At 40.5% G+C, this 19,845-nt stretch overlaps 2 long non-coding RNA genes across 2 annotated transcripts in view; one reads left to right on the forward strand and one right to left on the reverse strand.

Annotated features, from left to right (window-relative positions):
- Positions 1-1,623: 1,623 nt before the first annotated feature.
- LOC309380770 overlaps positions 1,624-19,845 on the forward strand; it is a 366,143-nt gene continuing 347,921 nt past the window's right edge. Inside the window, exons 1-2 of the long non-coding RNA XR_014173127.1 lie at positions 1,624-3,315; positions 3,487-3,873. This is a non-coding gene — a long non-coding RNA (uncharacterized lncRNA). The remainder of the gene's footprint in view (positions 3,316-3,486; positions 3,874-19,845) is intronic.
- LOC309380377 lies at positions 11,741-19,459 on the reverse strand. The gene is made up of 2 exons (XR_014172894.1): positions 19,229-19,459; positions 11,741-12,581 (listed from the first exon to the last, which is right to left on the reverse strand). It is a non-coding gene; the product is annotated as an uncharacterized lncRNA (long non-coding RNA).

Consider the following 19,845-nt stretch of genomic DNA (forward strand, 5'->3'; position numbering starts at 1 on the left):
GAGAAAATCCAATATAAAATAATATTACTTAGTTGTGGACACAATGAAGCACGTTGCGGCTTTTTAAAAATATGTGTGGCGTTTCCCTGGCTGCCATTTATTACCACAATCTCTACCTCCATTGTGCCTACATGATCTTGCACAAAACAGCTGTATTGAAAATAACAATTGCCCTAGCACTTACTGCAGTGGGGAGGGTAGTGAGAGAGAAAGGGAGAGAAAAGGAAGGCTTGCTGCCTGGTTGAGATAGATTTCACAGGCATTAGCATTGAAAGTGCTTGTGTGTGGACTAAGTTGTTCAAATGTGCGTGCAGAAACAGTGACCTATGTGCGCATGAATGCCTCTGTGTGGACACAGCCAGAGAGAAAGGAAAGTTATTGGTGGGTTTTGTGGCAGCGACAAATTAAACATGCTAGCTGAAGCTGAGATGAGCTGAGAATTCAACAACAACTGGAGGTCACAAGTTGCTCAGACCTGTTTTGCAACCAGAAAAGAAGTGAGCTGCGGTAGAGAACTGGAGCCAACTTGAATAAAATATTGGGGTCCCCCAGATAAGCCCCACTCTGCATAATTGAGCGCAGGCACACACACACCATTGGCAGTGCCCATCAACTTTGGGGGGACTCGCTCCCCTCAAATATTTTTATCGGGGAGCTGAAGGAGCCTCGGCCTCTAGGAGTTGGCTCCTATGGCACTAGAAGAGGAGGAGACAATGTTGTGGAGATGTAATGTTGTAAAAGAGGCATCATTTCTTACACTGGACCATGTTGTGTGAATAGTTTCCTCTTTCCCTACATTTTGTTGCAACGAGGCAGCACAAAATGAACAGAAAGCAATCCTGTATTTTGCCTGGGCTTTTAATTTTGTCCTCCCCAGTCCCCTGCACATGTACAGAGCTCCCACCCAACCTGCAAAGCACTGAAGAGGAGAGGCTGGTGCAGCCTCTGAAGTGGGATATTGTGGTTTGACTTGGCTCTCTCTTTTTCCTTCACCTTCTCGGTCAGCTTCATGCATACTATGAAGTGGTTCCATTTTATCCACACAAGCTGCAATCCAGTAGCTAATCTATAAAATGCCACAAAGCTCTTTGACAGGTTTTTCATTTATTGCGGTATGTAATTTGAACCTTGCAGTCAAGTTCTCTTGCTAAACCCAATTAACAATATCTGCATGAACTTCTCTTATGCTTCATTTTCTCTGAAAGATAACAGCCAGTGCATGGTAAACTGCCTCACAATATAAAAAAAATCAATATTTTATTTACAATTTTTCTTTGCTCTGGACATCTACATCATAGGGAGGCTTCTGTGCAATCTGAAAACATCCTTCCATTCTTTTTTGTTTAGCAGAATTTATAAACCGCTTAATTTTTTTTAATAACCCCCCCCCCAGCTATAAGTGGTATACAATCTCGAAGGACTTGTTCCTAGAAAAGTCACTGTTGTATTAATTTTCTCAATGAAGCTTTCTAATCGGATAGTGAATTGCTATATATGAATAGATATATTCATTTTGTCTCCTGACCAAAAAGCTCTAGTGCAGTGCTTCTTTCCCCAGTGCATACTGCAATGAGGTGCAGTTGGAGGGATGAAAACCGTGTGTGTGTGTGTGTGTGTGTGTGTGTGTGTGTAAAAGAGGCATCAGCCTGCCATTTTGAATGTCATGTAATGTGGCTATTGAGTAGGGAAATAGCAGCCAGAGGGAAATCTGGGCAGCCTTTGGACCATGCCAAGCTGGGAGGGAGAATTTAACTCCTCCTCTCCCTGCCAAAGTCCTGAAAAAAAATTCCTCTGAATATGCTCTTTGAATATATCAAGGGAAGCTCCATTGACACCAATGGGAGCTTGTTCTAAAACGCAAAAAAGGAAAAACAAGAAAAGTAGCTTTGAGGAGGAGATTTTTATCAAGGTGGCTGCAGGCAAAGAAAGTGTTGAAATTCCCTTCCATGTCCGGCACAGTATGGAGGCTGCTCCAATTTCACTTTGACTGCTATTGGCATAGCAATATGCGTGCAATTGTGCATGCATTCATGTGATGGTTTGTTCGGTCCCCTTTCTTTTAGGATAGCTGCTTCTTCTTCTGCAACTGCTGTTGGAAAGGATTCTTCTAAAAAACAAAGAAAGCACACCCACACACCCAAGGGATAAGAAGGTAGAAATCTACTATTTACAATTGGATTGCCATTGAGTCTCTTGGTTGTTCTGTGCTTTGCTTGTTTTATTGATAGTGGGGTTTTGTTGCCTTAAAAAAACCACACCTTTTGCTCTTTTGGGCTGGTTCGGGGACAACACCATTATTGGTGAGCTCTTCTTTTGAGTATGTATGCATGCAAGAACAACACAAATATTTGGTTGTTGTCCTCAGTGGAAACATGAGGGTACAGCAGATGTAGACTGGGTGTACTTTGGAAGGAGTTGCTGTTATGTTTACACAGACATTAGGGCTTCCATCCTGAATTTTTGATATTGATCCTTACAGTGATTTAGTTCAGATGTCTGGCTTTGACTTGATTTGCAATGTGGGTCCAAAAGGATATTCATCTGGACCAGGAAGCTAAATTACTTAGGATGGAGGTTGAGTTCCTTGGTGGGTTACTTCAGGGATTCTCTTCCATTTTTCTTCCCTCAGGCAAGACTGCTTGGTAGAGGCAGGTCTCCTCATCACTGGTTTTAGGTGATGCCTTAAAAGATATGGAGCTGTGAACCTACCTCCACTGTCATGTCTGAGTGTGTCTGCAATTGTCTGAGAATAAAGTGTGGATCTTGTGGCTACCATCCTTTCCCAGAGCAGGAAGGTAGGTTCTATACTAGTCTTACGTTGACATATGGTTTAGTTTTTTTCCATTTCACCAATCCTCAATAATGTTGTGGCTTGGTTGAATGCCATAGATGTCTTTTATCTTTGTTCCAGATAGGCAGCAATGAGATATTCTACTGCAGTTTGCACAGAAAGTGTTGTATTGATAACATGATATCTGCCAAATAGTTTGGAAGGCTGACAAGCAATTTAAATAATCAATTCTTCATTTTTTTGTTTTGTTTTGAGCATTTCTTTTTTGCTCTTTGTTACACATACTCCTTTGCTTTCCATCACTTTCCACAGCAGTATCGATCTATCCATATTTAAAATATTGATGCGTGCTCTAAAATACACCATGGTACAACTGCACTTATTTAAATGGCTGGTGTAAAGACAGCAAGCCCAAAGTTCATAAAAGTAGTGGCTTAGACAAATGAGTGCTGTCATATGCTGTTTTCTTCACGATGTATAAATACTGAATATGGATTTTCCTAATGAGGATTCAGATATGTACCGTATTTTTCGCTCTATAACACGCACCCGACCATAACACGCACATAGTTTTTAGAGGAGGAAAATCCGTAGGCATTCCACCCGTAGGCATTCCCTCCATAACACGCACAGACATTTCCCCTTACTTTCTAGGAGGAAAAAAGTGAATGTTATGGTGCAAAAAATACGGTAAGTTCTTCTTTGGAGCAACAGTAGAACTTATATGTCACATGCTGCTCATTAGTTGTGGTCTCTTTTACACTTGCAGGAAGACTAGACAAGATCACAGAATCCTAGAACTGTAGAGCTGGGACCCCAAGGGTCATCCAGTTCGACACCCGGCAATGCATGAATCTCAACTAAATCATCTATGACAGATGGCCATCCAACCTCAGCTTAAAAACTTTCAATGAAAAAGAGTTCACCAATGTGATGTTTGCCTGTTCTTTTGGAAATGTCTGTATAAGGGGAGAGAAAGGGTTAATAGGTAGACCAATAGAAAAGCCAGAGGCAGAGCCTACCTGTTTTTTAAAGGCTTAGCCAGAGGTTTAGACAGCTGGGAAAAAGCAGTTGGGAAAGTAGTTGGAAAACAGATGGAAATAGAGAGACAGTGCAGTTGGTTCTTGTGTGAGGGGAAGTAGAAGAGTTAGAGACAGGATAAAATAAGACTAGGAGGGTAAAAGGGTAACAGCGTTTCAAATGCATTTAAAGTTTGTTTGTGTTTGCAATAAACTACAATCTCCATTTTTTAACTTGAGAACCCGACTGAGACTAAGATTTTTACAGGGAAAACCTGGTTGGTGGCAGTGGATTAGTGGTATATGGGTCAATATTCCGTGAAATGACTGGGGGTTCCGTACGAACGCTACAACCACCTTCCAAGAGACTTTGTTCCATTGTCGAACAGCTCTTGCTGTCAGAAAATTCTTCCTGATGTTTAGCCAGAATCTCCTTTCTTGGATCTTGAAGCCATTGGTTTGGGTCCTAGCCTCCAGAGCAGGAGAAAACAAGCTTGCCTTCTTGGTAGTGGCAACCACCCTGTGGAATGCCTTCCCATCAGATGTCAAACAGATAAACAACTCTTTGACTTTCAGAAGACACCTGAAGGCAGCCCTGTTCGGGGACATTTTTAAAGGTTGTTGTTTTATTGTGTTTTTAATGTTTTGTTGGGAGCTGCCCAGAGTGGCTGGGGCAACAGCATGTAAATAATAAAATTATTATTAAATTATTATCCTCCAAGTGACAACCCTTTAGATATTTGAAGACAGCTATCATATCTTAATCTGTATGCTTCAACTGTATGATATGTTGAGTCGTGTTCAATACCCATGACCAATTGCAATTGCTTTCCACATAAATGAGATATGTAATAGACAATAGCTCTAAGCAGGCTTGTTTCCAAGTTGAGTCACATTACAACTTCTGCTCTTGGTGAATTTGTGGCAGGCATTGTGTTTAATAATATGGGCTTTGCTTTGTAGATGCGTTAGTCTTGAAATGACCAGGTCTTGATATGACCAGTCTTTGTCATTTTTATGTCTGTATTATTGATGTATGGCTGTGGCAGTGATGATGATAAGAATCCCTTGTGTTGTGCCATAAATTATCATGCTGGAATTTCTCGGGTTCCACTGTAGCAAAGATAGCAAGGGCAGATAACACATGACCCTGGATGTATATCATAGACTGCCCTGTTGATTGGGTGTCTGCCGTCATGTCACATGGCCAAATCAGCTCACCTATAGATGAAGTATAGCTGGCATTTCATTGGTCATCTACATTTCCACTAGACTGCAATATGGCAGAATTTGGGTTATTGTACACAGCAGAGGATGTATCCACTCAACTCATTGTGTGCTGAACAGCAGCCACCATTGTACAGTGGTGCCGTGGGTTAAGAACTTAATTCATTCCGGAGGTCCGTTCTTAACCTGAAACTGTTCTTAACCTGAAGCACCACTTTAGCTAATGGGGCCTCCTGCTGCGATTTCTCTTCTCATCCTGAAGCAAAGTTCTTAACCCAAGGTACTATTTCTGGGTTAGTGGAGTCTGTAACCTGAAGTGTATGTAACCTAAAGCGTATGTAACCCGAGGTACCACTGTACACTGAATGCTTCTGTGAATAAGACCTGATTCTACAAACTAAGTGCAGATGTACTTTCTAGGGATGAAATGACATGACAAGGCAGGGTAAGTGACAGGAAGAAAACTGAGAAGAAACAAAGGGAAAGGAAAATGTGGCAATCCGTCGGCATAACCTGACACATATGTGAAATCAACAGGATAAAATGGTGAGCAAATTTATGGAAAGGCATAAGACAGCCTCCTCAGATAAGCAGAAGGATATCTGAGAGAGGAGATGAATGAGGTATTTGAGGCATTCTACATGTTTATTCACATCCTGCAACACGGCTGAGAGAAGCAGGGTGGCGAAAATTGAATAGAGCGAAATACTTGATGGCAAGGACAAGTAGTTTGAATCAGGCAGAGAACAACTAGCCTTTGTGTATTTTTCTGGGTAGAGAACAACATCTGACAACACCTTTTCATGGTGTTCAAGGCTAGACATTTTCTTCCTAGTGATAAATTTTAAAAGAATTCCCTGAAAACAAAATGGGGTCACAGTTGCTGGTTTCTAAATTCATCACAATGTAATTTTGTGCATTTGTGACAGAATGATGAATGCATGAAAAGGACATGTAGATTCTAAGAGATTTTTATTTAGCTTTCCATGGAACTACAGAAAATACTAAAAATGTTTTTTGTTTTGTTTTCTTTGCTGTTGGTCTTTAATGTCCCATGGGACTCAGACAAACATGGCCACTCCTCTGCAAATGCTTGCAGAAATTACTTTTCCCTGAGTATGCATAGAATTGCTTATTACATATGCTCATTGATCAGATAGTATTCAAATGTTCCTCAGGGTGCCAGTTCCACACAATCCTTTCTATTCTGATTAAAAATTAAAATGGACCAACTTATATCATATCGGCATACAAATGTTGAGAAGAAGTTCAGGAAGCAGAACTTTGTTCCATATGATATCATATGACATATACTGTGATGGTTTGTCCATAGAAGACTGTTGTTACCCTGATCTTGATAAATTATGACTCATTGCTATATATTTCTATTTGTCATGGGACCTTTCGTGAATAATAATAATAATAATAATGTATACTGTCTGCCCTCATTACTACTGGTAAAAGTGATTGTCAGGGAACTGCCATCAGGGCCGGAGGGGGAGAGCGGGCTCCGGAGGGGTCCCAGAGAGCGTCCAGGGATGGGGAGAGGCAGCCCATCTTCTGGGGAAGAGAATCAGTGTAGCACCAGTGGAGAAGGGGGGGCAAATGGGGGAATCGGCGAGGCGGTCCCATGACTCCTTGCCAGGGACCAGCGGGGAGAGTAAGGGTCCTCCGCTGCCTACACCCTCCTTGCGCAGAAGGCTTCCACGCAGGGAGAGTAGGAGGAGACTAGGCATCATAGAGCTTCTTTGCTGGAAAAAGTTCAAGAAACGCCCACTGACGGATTCTGCCAGCGATTGAGACAGCCACGGGTGAGTGGCTGTCCGGACAGAAAAGGTTCACTCAGGCAACCCAGCCAGGTGTTGCACTGGTTTACGCACGGGCAACCCCTAGAACCATTACAGTGATGATAATTTTGGCAGCTGAGATTTTCAGCTGACATTGCCATCACATATGTTATCATTTGATGATCTTGGCTGAAAGTGTGAACTGTCTCCACTGAAATGTACTGTATTCAGAATGGCACGGATGGATAGGGAAGCTTTTTGTGATGACCTTTTTTAACAATTGCTGCTCATCAGTTGATGCTGCAGCTACCAAGCAATGAAACTGTATGAACTGACCCTTAGGTGGATGTGGCTATGTACCTGATTGTCTAAATTCTGATGAACTAATGTGTAGTTGCTTGCCACCCCAATCTCTGAGCAGTGAAAGAATCCAGGGGGTCCAGGCACTTACCCAATGTTTGTGTTTCCTTTTGAAATGAGGTACAGTGTCCTCTTTGAGATATATAGTTTATTCACACATATATACAATCTGAGCCTATGATGGAGGGGTTCACAGCATTAACACCCCAAGAGAGCCTTGCTTTTCCCCACAGCCGCAGCCTCGGATTCAAACAGAAATCAAACGTTGTTCTCTCTCTCTTGGTTCTCAGCTTGCTGCTTTCCTTCTCACTCACATCACTCACATCAAATAATAAAAATAAAATAAAATAAAATAAAATAAAATAAAATAAAATAAATAAAATAAAATAAAATAAAATTTTATTTTATTTGTACCCCACCCTCCCTGGTCAGAGCTGGGCTCAGAGCAGCTAACATCATATTACTAATACAATATGCATAAAACAATCAATCAATTAAAATGCATCCCAAAATTAATTCATATAAATTAAAATTAAAGTTAAAAACTTTAATTCTTCACACTGTGGCACGTCACTCTGTGCCCTCAGCTCTGGCTCTGTCTAACTAAATACCTGACAGCTGAGGGAGGGAGACCCACCTATTTGCCATCTTGCACAGTACCCCTTCCTTTGTCCCTCTTATTGGCCCATCGCCCAGGCTGTCACCTCGCCAGGAAGCTAGCATGGCTATTCCAAGAATCAGAAGGGGGCCCAAGCATTCAGCCTAACCCCCCAACAAAAAACAAACAAACAAAAACACCCCATAACAGTAGTAAAATGCTTTTTGGAAAACTATCATGGTCAGGTGAGATAGTCCCCCTTTGATATGTAAGTGCTTCAGTTCCCATCTCAAATCTCTCCTATGCAGGTCAGCGTCACTGTGCTTTGCTTCACAAGCGGGAAAGCTTGTTCAAAAAGGCAGCTTAGATTCTGCTCTATCAGGTCTTTGGGCAGGACCACAGTGCCCTGTGCTTTAGCCTGGCTTTGATTGCTTAGCTATGATCTCCCGTGTGATGTTATTGTTCCCGGTAACAGTTCAACATTTGATACGAGACTGAAAGGTGGAGAAGTGGCTTCCTCTATCTAAAGTATTATTTGTTCAGTGTTCTTGCCAGAGGGCTTTGTGCTAAAACTCGTTTTAACATCCTGATTCACATGCTTCAAGTTATTTGACTTGTCCAGATACGACGAGGATGTGTGTTGCGAGGCCTTCCAATGTAAATTTTAACTTAATCTCAAGTTAGAGATTCCTCCAGAGGCCAGCATATGGCAACATTTCCCAAGGCCCCCAAGTCTGCGCTGTTCAAACAAAGTTGAACTCTGACCCTGGTAAAACGGAAGACTTCACGGTTTCACTTCCTAAGATGGAACTGCCAACATTGTTAGTGGCAAAACAGTCTTACATTGTATGGTTCTGGCTGACCCGGGGTCTTACTTGAGCTGGGAAGGGAGGAGGTGGAAAAGCTAGCTGCAAAAAAGAGTAATATTCTTGGCAGAAAGGCACTGCAGAGAAATTCCAGGACGTTGTTTTCAGTCTGTGAAAAGCTGTTCACACTCTCAGGCAGATTAGTGGCTGCCAGGATCATTCTGTGTGAAAAGAGCAGTCACAGAAAGGTTCCAGATTAAAGGCATTTTCAGTGAAATGTTGGGCACTACTAGAGAAGACTGTGGAGAAGCACACTAGCACTAAATTTTACTGGATTGTCATCACTTCTAGAAGGCTGTGTTCATCCATATTTTTCAAAGCTTTATGGGAAGGGATGGGGTGTTCAGGTTTTGGGTGCCATTTCAAGATTTGCCCTAGTTTGGGTGGTCAACATGGCTGCAATTGTGTATGGGTGACCATGGGGTTGCACATGCTGGCCCTGCTTTCTCTGTCATGTACCCAATAATTCAGGTCCATTGCTGTCTACCTGCTATGACGGAAGGTATAAAGCTTGCTGTATGTGCATAGACTAGGGTTAGAAGGCACAGAATGTAGCCACCTTGTTGAAGATGGTCAGTCCTAAGGCTGGTCAGTGCCTGAATGGGAGACTCGTGTTTTTCTAAAACTGCACTCACTAAAAAGCTGTAGTTCAAGTCTTAGCTTTAGGATAAAGTGATTTGGGGTTTCTTCGGTGGAAGACTTTCTAAATGGAACATTTTCTTAGGCCATTTGGGTTAATGATGTGTTCAACTTTAACAGAGCTTTATGGTGATGCCAGGTTTAAAGGTAATTGAATCATTCACATCTGTGTCATATTTATTTAGTTAATTAATAAGCTGTTCTGTTGGCATTTGCATGTATTAACAATCATATCCAAATATTTGGAAAAAAACAAGCAAATGCTGGCTTGATTGCAGATGGAAGCTCTGGTACTTGGTGTGAGTTGAGTAGCTGACTCTAGCATTCCAAATGCTTTGAGAGCAACATGAAACTGATTTGTCAGGAACTGGTTTAGCTTTATAAGCTACCCAAATAATAAAGTATATCATGAAGCCCACCCCCAATATGTAAGACCTGGGAATTCACAACTCTCTTCACTTGGTAATTTGTTCCTTGTTGTTCCTCTTTTCCTTCACTGTAGACTTGCCTGCGAGGCATTTTATACTTTTTCTTTGGTAACCCCTTGAAGATGGAAAATAATAAGTGATTTAATGCTTCCAACAGAAGAGGCATGTGCTAGGTTTGTACTACAGAAAGCCCACAACTTATGCAGGGATTACATTCCACGGATCATGCCTAAAGCTAAAATTGTATTTAGTCAAAACACGTTGGGTTCACTGGTGGGTAGAATTGCCAAAGTCATATTTCCTGGAAGCCTGCCCCCTTTCCACCTCTTTTTAATTTTATTTTTTTCATTGCTACCCACATACAGCTGAATGGGCACAAGTCAATAAATGTGTTAAAGTTGCGAGATTACTGTATTTTTATTTTGGATATGACATTTGTTTTTGTTTCAAAAATTACATATTTTTTTCTAGCACTCAGAATAAGAGATCTGAAGGTGTTGTGATGAGGAGAACACAGAAATAGACTTCATGGGGGCTTTCCTAGGTATAATTCAGCATCTTCATGAAGAATCTTGCAGTCAATTGCCACTTTTCTAGGTATGTGCCAAGTACTTACCAATATTTGCACCCTATTAGTGGCACTAAAGAGTAGAGTGGAGTGGAAAATCTGAAACTGTCAAACTGTCAGACTATATGTCCATATAGTCTATGGAAAGATGAGGTGACATCAGAAAGCTTCTAGACACAATTCTGCAATTGCCAGACAGTGGGATGGAAAGGAATCAGTGTTTGGCAGCTCAAAACTGTTTTTCTTTCAGCTTGGTGGGGCTGGGTTTTTCTCTTTTTCTCTTTTTAAGAGCTCTCCACAAGCCCAGGGCTCTCATTCAATTTTGGATCAAATATTTGCTTTACGTACAAGCCTCAAACCTCATTGTGCAGTTGTCTGAAACTATTTTGGATAAGCAAGCACAAGTCGCTTAAATCCCACTTGCCTCTTAATGACATGTAATATAGTGTAATGATATCGTGTCCACTCTCCCGCCAATATATTTCATTATACAAAAGAGTCATTGTTTGTTTTTGAACACAGCAACAGCCTGAACAGATAATTTGCTTTTTTTTAAAAAAAGCAACAAAAACACAACAATAACCAACATTGTAAAATGGGCTCCTTATGCTTACTTTTTAAAGAACTTTCTTAGGCAGAAAATCATTTCTATCCCCTGAAATCAACAACAATAGGAAAATCAATGTTGTTATGACCATTAAAGTTAATTTTCACGTTTACTCTGTGCTGTGTTTCAAAATCCAATGCTGCAGCCAGCTTTGAAGCATTTAGAGACCTATTGTGAGCTCAAGTACTTACAAGTTTATATCTTGTTTTTCCCCCACGGATCTTTTGTGCAGCTGAATGAGTATGTATTCTGCAAGACTTTCAGTCTTTTGTCAGCAGCATAGCAACCATCTCTGGGAAAGATGTAGACAAACACATGGAAGGCTTTGAACTTCAAATATGGCTTGAGCAGTCCTTTTATTCCGACTGTGAATAAGAGCTGCATCTGTTCCTTTATATGGTGCATTCTCACATTGCAATCGTATTGCATACTTACCTGGGAGTAAGTACCACTGAAGAAAATGAGACATACTTCTGAGTAGACATGTATATGCCTGCTTCGTATTTGTGATACAGAAGTGGGTTTATAGAAATTGATAGGACAATACTTTTAGGGCATTCTATTCATTACTTACGACTTGGTGCCAACTAAGTACTGGATTTAACCTGCTCTCCAAAATTCTGCTGTTATTAACTTTTCTATTTCTTACTATCCTGTTAGCTGGGAACACAAATTTATGTTGAAGATGCAGGATGTAAATCAACTAGTGTTGTCATATTTCTAGAAGCAGAATTCAGGACACAAAAGTTGTCGAGCTTTCTTTGGGAACTCAAGAGTTGTTGAGGCCATCATAAAACATCCATATATAAAAATTTAAAATATATACAAATAAGCATCCATGTAAAATATGTAATAACGAGAATTTTCATTGGAAATTTTAGGCCATCAACCTCAAAATCCAGGACATTTTGCTGATTTTCCAAAATTCCCCCAGACGCTATTTTTGCTAGTTAAATCCTGGACATGTCCAGGAAATTCTGGACAAATGGAAACCCTAAAATAAACATTATTTAAACTAGAATTCTATTGCCATTATGGCAATAGACCCAAAGCTTGTTTGGCAGAATTGGAGAAGTATTCATCAACTTCAGGTACTGCTGTTCTGGCACTGCTGATTTGTGGCTGGACTTTCTGCTTAGTGCTGTGATTCTTCTTTGGACGGAGAAGGATTTTGCTCGCCCACAGGGAGTGATCTGTGTCGCAGTTGGCCCTGTGGCAGCTATGTGTGACATGAACAAAGTGCCGATCGCCTAGTGACAATCAGCTCCAGGTGGTGTCAGTGACCTGACCTTAGATATCTCCAGGACACTCACTGTTTTGCCTTGGTAGAGAAGAACTTGTTTCTGATGCAGAGGCTGTGATGCAAGCTCAGCTCAAGTAGCATATGCAGTTTTCATTCATGCTGCCCGTACCAAAGTGGTTTATGCAGTTGTCCCATGTGTGATGATCATCCTCAACTCTGGCATTGAAATCTCCAAGCAGGAATAGGTGTTTACAGGCTGGCAACTTCATCGATAGCCTTAGTATTCACCCCATGCCCAACTGCCTTATCACTTTACCCACTAAAGAGTGTTGACTAGTCCAGTAAGCAAGTTGCCATTATTCCAGACCACTGGCCATGCTGACTGGGATGTTGTAGTCCAACAACATATGAAGGGCACTAGGTTGGGGAAGGCTGTGTTCTGTGGCACCTGCAAAGGAGGCCAGTGGAATGTTGATTAATTTATCTAGCTAAATATCTCTATCATATTTATTACTACCCTTCAATCCTGTTCCCAGGACAATTTAAATGACAGCAACACACAAGTAAGCAACTTAAAAACATAAACAAGATACTGTATTTACACAGATCGAATGCACCATAGAATCTAATGCGCACCTCAGTTTTCAAAACCTTGAAACCAAAAAAGTATTTGCTGGCGAATGTAAATGCACCGTCAAATCTAATGCGCATCCTAATTTTCGTGACATACCGGTAATTTACCCAAAATTTACATTCGAGAAAATACAGTATTTTGAGTTGTATGCACATTTGGCAACACCTAGATGGGTACCATGCTTCTGGAATCACAATGGATGGATCAGCCAATTTTCATTCTGTGTTAGGATGCAGCAGACCTAGGACCGAGTGCTTGCAAAACTGTTTCTTGCAGACTTTAAAACAACAACTGAAAAACCCTCTACATTAAAATTCTACAAAATTCTCTACATTAAAATTCTAAAATGCATCTTACACATCTACTTCCCCTGAAATATATATTCTTATATACATGTTGTAAGAAGCACATTTTTGTCTACATTTTTTTGAATCAAAATTGAATTCCAAAATTAATAGCTATATTCTGAAATACATGCAAGTCCGGGACTGATGAACTGGGTCATTTCACTTTAAATTTCAGAGCAAACAAATTTCTTCCCCATCTCTGTTCAGGGGTTCCTTTGTGGATACATGTCATATCCTATATTTATGTGAGGGTTCTAACAATGTTAGGAAAGTCTGTTTTGCTGGGGGTAGTTATGGTGCTGAATGTAGTTACCTCTTTACCTAATAGGCGTGCTCTCCTGATATTAGATTTAATAACTTTCAACACTACTATGTCTGATTAATTTGTATATTGTAATGGAGGTATAACCCCCATTTTGCTTCTGATACAAAAAGTATATGAGCCCCTAGATTTTAAGTATATATCATCTATTGGAGCCAGCAGCGTTTAGAAACTCACATGTGCTTTTAGGATAATAGCTCTGGTTAGCAAGTTCTATCCTTCTAGGCCACTTTGCTAGGAAAGTCTAACAAGATGAGAATAATTTCCACTTTGCTGCAGAAGAATTCTGTAAGAGGCAGCACATTACCGATGCTTTTAATTTCCATTTGATTGCAATCATTTAGATAACTCTTCCAGAGATACCAGATGAGCCTGTGCTTTCCATTAAGACATATGCATGAAACTTATAATAGAAGTACAAGAAATAGCGTAACGTATGTTCCCTTCATGTCCGAATGAAGGGTGGTTAATTCTAGTTGCTCTATATGAAAAATGTGACCTATTAATAACTATCGTAATGCATTGGCATTATAAGTTATTAATTGTAGAATGGGTGATGAAATTCCAGGCACATTAGCCCATTATGTTTTCTTCAAATCCATCAGCGTTTAAAGCATCCATCAATACTATCACATATAGAACAGCAGGGCTTTTGAATGCACACAAACAAGCTCAATAAATAATAATAGCAACTTGAATAAGCACAGCAAGTAACACTAACAACTCTGAGGGTAAGAAGGTAGTAGCTGCATGGGATTTCCCACCATATTACACAGAGTGCAATGATTATCTGCCTGCTGGACAGAAGTCATGGGTGTGGGCTTGGTGCAATGAATTTCAGTCCTAAAAAAGTTCAACAACTTTGGTCAGCCCTTTGGTCAGCCCCCACGGCCCTTCACTTCATCAAATCTGGCCCTCTTTGAAAAAAGTTTGGACACCACTGATTTAGTTCAAAGTAGTTGACCTAGAGAACCTGAGGGAATGAGAGAGATCGGTGGGTGAGGCCTTCAAGGAGGTTGTGATAGTGGTTTCCCTTTCTCAGGGTGAACATTCCTCTCCTCTCATGGAGAATGAAGGCTCTGGGAAGAAGATGTCACGCTGAGGAAGAGGAAAATGATCCCCTAGAATGGGGTGAACTGATGCCTTCTCACACAAAGGACATTGCTTTAGGTCAGTAGTTCCCAAACTCCCTCCTCTCGTCCTGACGTCTTGAAAATTGCTGAGGATACTTAGTGAACCACTTAATTATTTTTCTGCTTCTTGTAGCAATTGTAATGTGATATGCTAGATGTAGTATGATTTTTTAATTGTATTCCTATTGCTTCTTTTATTTCTTATATTGCATTTTATTGTTTTACCATCTGAATTCCATGTAAAAATTTTAAGAAGGTTAAAAATTGCAGCCCTACCAAGTCAAAATGTTGACATCTGCCACCGCACCTACCTATTTAAATAACCATTTCTTTCAGCAAAAAAAGGGGGCAGTTGGCAAAGTCTTGTCCTCCCCCTTGTATTTTGGTGATTCGAATACACAAATACAACTGGTGTGAGATACTTGTGCTGAGATAGCAGATACATTTGCATCAGAATCCAAAAAGAATTGTAGGAATCATCCCTGAATTCACAATTGTGATTAAGTATTTTATACTACCCTTCAATCATATTTCCAGGGCCACTTACAAAAAGAACAGAATCAGTTAAAAATGTAAACAGCCAGAAAAACCCATGCTGATCCACTGTGCAGTTCTTCAGTGGCATAGAGCCTTATAAACAAAAGGAGAATTAAAGAATTGTAGGTCTGTAGGGGTGTTAAGGATCATCTGCCCACCGCATTGAGGCAGGATTCTCTGTGCCAGACTCCCTGAAAAGGACAGTTGCTGTAATCCAAAAGAGACAGCAAGCCAAAAGCAGGGAACAGGAATCAGCCTGGTACCCATTGCCAGAGCTGCCTGGGGGAAAGGAATAAGCTTTGTCCAGGGAGTCTTGCCATGTTCTCTGGGGGCAACATGAAAAATGCCAGCCATCTGACTTTGTTCCCCAACTAGAGCAGCCATCCAAATCTTTACTAGGAGAGTCAAAGCCACCACAACTTCTTCAAAGCATGGTTCACTTCATTCTTTGTTTTATCTCAAGTCAGGGGTGGAGGCATACCTAGCCTCTCTTGCGCCCTTGACAAGGAGCTATATCTTTGCCTTGCCCCATCCCTTGCACTGTCAGAGGCCCACTGGGCACTTCACTCACACTTCTCATAGTGTCACCGGTGGACTCAGGAGGGGGTCCCACTGAGCTGGTGTGATGGCCCATGCCAGTGGCCATATGTTAGGATATTTCCGTTCCACCTTAAAAGGGAGCAGGCTATGTGAGTCACAGAGTCTGCGTATTTCCTGTTCACAGGATGTTTATGTTTTCTATTGCTTTCGTTTCACTCTGTGCCTGAGCAGACCGAAGCAGGCAGTCATGTTTTTTCTTTGTTCTGACCAACGCTGAATAAACTTGTAAATATGCTCTCCTGCTGTGCATCTTTCGCTGTGCATTATCTGCTGATAGAGCGTGCATCAGTTCTGGAATGTGGAAGGCTATTTTCTGGAGCTCATGTCGCTAATTGCTGATACTGTATCTACAGGAGATTGACGGACGTCCGGAGTCGACGTGGAGGCAGTGATGGCCTTTGTCTCCCTGGCAGTTTCCCAACACCATATTCCTCTACTGAGGCACCCAGACAACCGAACCTGTGTTCTTATAATAATATAAATAATAATAATAATAATAATAATAATAATAATAATAATAATAATAATAACAACAACAACAACAAAAACAAGGCTGTTTAGGGCATTAAAGGCTAACACCAACACTTTGAATTGTGCTCAGAGGAGCAGCAGAATGGCATGGTGAGCATGCCAGCCCCCGGGTGGGCTCCTAGCCAGAGTGGAGAGGCATGATTTGTGAGCTCCCCTGGTCTTATGCCTTAGGCTGGGGCCAACCTGGCCAACCCCTAGATACACCCTTTGAGGTGTGGCTGGGTCCTTAAAAAATAGGGGCCCAGCCCAATAGACCCAAGCATCCTTGCCAATTTATATGCATATATGTAAATTTTTGAAATATTTACTAGAATTTATATTTCACAGAAGGCAGGTCAACTAATTTTCCCATCCCCAGAGCAACTCAGTTCCCCCCATTCATATGCACCCCATCATCTAGTTTTGTCCTTTTTTAAGTTCCATCATTTCTTTTTCTTCCTTTTAAAGAATTTTAATTAAAAATGCATTAAAATTGGCTACCTACAAATTCAATAAAACAGAAAACACAGCACAAATCCTTTGTTATATTTTCGTGGGCCATTTAGAGACCTTTCTGGCATTAACTGATATATAAATATATGAAATAAATAAATGAAGCCCCCAAATGGTGTCTGTCTGGCTTACTCCATCATCATCATCATACACACCAGGGCTAAAAAATATGAATGAAATCATGTTTGGCCTCAAATCATTTAGGGCTAATCCACACATTACATGCTGAGCTATGAAGGGAAAGGATGCAAAATAAGCACAGTGACTCTCCACAACTCCTGGAGGGGGTCATGATTGCTACAATTCCTTGTTGAGTATATATGCTCTGCAGTGAGCCTGCATATCATTGGCATAGCCAAGGAGGTCAGGGAGGGGCAGCTGCCCCCCTAAATCAATAAAAAACAATACAAATGTATAACTTACTGAGGTTCTGCCTCCCCCAACAAAATTCCTGGCTACGCCCATGCTGCATAAAATACTCTGTGTAAAATGCAAAACGACCATTTGGCTTTGAAAGACGACCTCCATGATGGTGCCCATGCCTTTAATGAGCACTTTCTCCTATTTTATCTGTAATTCCAAGACCATTTAAATCTGTCACGGTTTCCTCCAGACTAATGCTTCCTGTTTGTGCCATATTCTAATAGACATTAGTTAAGTCATTTCCTTTGCTTCTTAAATGGTTCTTAAGATACAACGTTAATGAACAGTGTAGATAGCTAAACATCTGGGTACCAGTTCAAAGAGTTCTGGCAATTACTTCTAAACTGTTGAAAGCTCTTGCTTCGAAGACGCAATTTATTGAAATGATCTGGAGTTGTAAAAGTTCATTTTTTGTAAAGAAAAGATATAGAAAGCTATTTACGAAATTAAATGTACCTTTCCAATCCAGTGATGCTGCAGAGAGCAATTCTTCTTTATGAAAAATTACTATGAGTAGCTTTAGGATCATATTAACGGCAAAAATGAATCATATATAAAAAGCAATTTCTTACCAAGGACCGGCTATAAAATATGTGCCTTTGGCTTTTTGTTTACCCTTTGAACTGAATGCAGTGCTATTGCTGACTGATCTAGTTACCTTGAGACATGGTTTTGTGCCCATCAGATTTTCATGCAATTATCTTTTTAGACTGAGTAGCAACATAAATCATCTTCGTTTTGTGTGAGATGTTGACATTTATTGATTTAATGTTCTCAAGAAACCTTTCAGGGAAACACAAAAATCAAATGGCTAGATATTAAGAGATAACATCTTAACAAAAATGGATAAGTAGTTGTTAGAAGGTTTGTCAGAGCGTAATAAGGCCAAAAGTTCCAAAGATACATGGCATCATTGTTGTGACAATTCTTCTTATCGTTTTCTCAGCAAGTTCTCTGTGATGAATTTGTATGTAGAAATCGAACCAAACATTAAGAAACAGGCCACAGTAAGCATTTTAAGGTAGAACGAGCTACCTATGATTAGTAGTGGCAAGATTCAGCACTTGGTTTGCAGTCTGAGAAATGTCTTTTAGCCAGTTGATGAGGTCTTCAAAATTCTGTTCAAATGGTGCCAATGTGGTGGTCCAGATGCCTTTAAGGCTTGGTGAATTCTGTCAATGTAGGCATCCAATTCTCTATTGGCCCCCATAAAACCGCTGCCACTGTCACACCTTTTTGCAGGTGAGCATTGACTTTAGACATATGAGTGCCTGAGACCTCATCTGAGTCCCCAGATAATGAGCCTTCAATTTGCTCTTTTAGATCTAGACATTGAGGAGTTGCTTTTAGATCAATGAAATTCTTGAATCATTACCGTTACCGGTATGTATGCAAAGCCTATGGTTCTCCCTCCATGAGATTTTGGCCACACCATGCTCCCTGAGTCTCAAACCAAGACTCAAACTTCTGGGTTGAGACTTGAATTTTTTTAATTATCCTTGTAGCACATAATTTATTTTAAACACTGTACAAATAAATGGCAAAATAATAATAATCACCAGATCCCATGTCTAGAATTTACAGTGATAATTCTCCTCATCAGACTTCTTAAGGCTATTTACTCAGTTTGGATAATGACAGCATTGCATTGTGGGCCTTACCCATTAAACAGCTATTAGGGTAAAGAAATGAAAATGAAGTCTCTCTTATTTATTTAACCAGATTTGTTAGTTGCTATATCCTTACATGCTTAGGGCACTTTACAATGAGGCAAAAACCACTCTGCTAACCAATAAGTACTGTATTTTTCTGTGTATAAGACGACATATATATTTTCCCCAGCTTTTTTAAGTTTAAAATTGGGGATCGTCTTATACATGGAATGTTGCAATTAATTATTTCTTAATTCTGGGCTCAAAAAATAGCGGTCGTCTTACACACAGAAAAATATGGTATATTGGTATTATGAATGATTCTATTGTCTTGCGTGGAATTGTTTTAAAGGCCTTAAAAAACAACAACCAATCATGAGGAGCAACAGAGACAAATAACAAAGAGCATATGACCTATGCGAACCTGGTAGGTTTGATTTTGTTGACGTGAACCTGAACTTGTAGCCTGATATTCGAGAGCAGGAAGTATAGTCACTGCTAGAATTGTGCTGGCGACTCTTGGCGCTTGGCCTCTGTAGCTGCATGGAGTGACACAGCAATGCCAGAGAAAGTTTTCCTTATCTTCCCAGGGTGTAAGCCATGCTCCGCAGAAACTTCATGCTGCGTATCCATCAACTTGTATTCATTAGTTACTGCGAAGAATTCTAAGTCTTTGTTACACATCCGATGTCACAATCAAGCATAAGACCTGCCAAGCTCACCAGTTTCCTATTAGCTCTCCCCCAAACCACAGTAATTCTGAGCACATCATTTTAACACAGCAGGAAGAAGGAAATTGGATTTCTATTATGCTCCTTGCCAAAGACATACAGACAATTCACCTCTTTGCACGTGGAGTCACTATATGGGAGATGAATTGCATTAAAGCTGAGTTCATAAAGGACACCCTAGATTACAGCTCCATATTTAAATTCAAAACTCCAAGACATCAAATGACTGGAAGAAGCACAATCTGGACATCTGAGACAATTATTTAGGTGATATTTAAGCATGTAGTGAATAAAATAAGGCAACCATATT

The sequence above is a fragment of the Podarcis melisellensis genome, assembly GCF_964234715.1.
Source record: "Podarcis melisellensis genome assembly, chromosome: 11".
Classification (NCBI taxonomy): Eukaryota; Metazoa; Chordata; class Lepidosauria; order Squamata; family Lacertidae; genus Podarcis; species Podarcis melisellensis.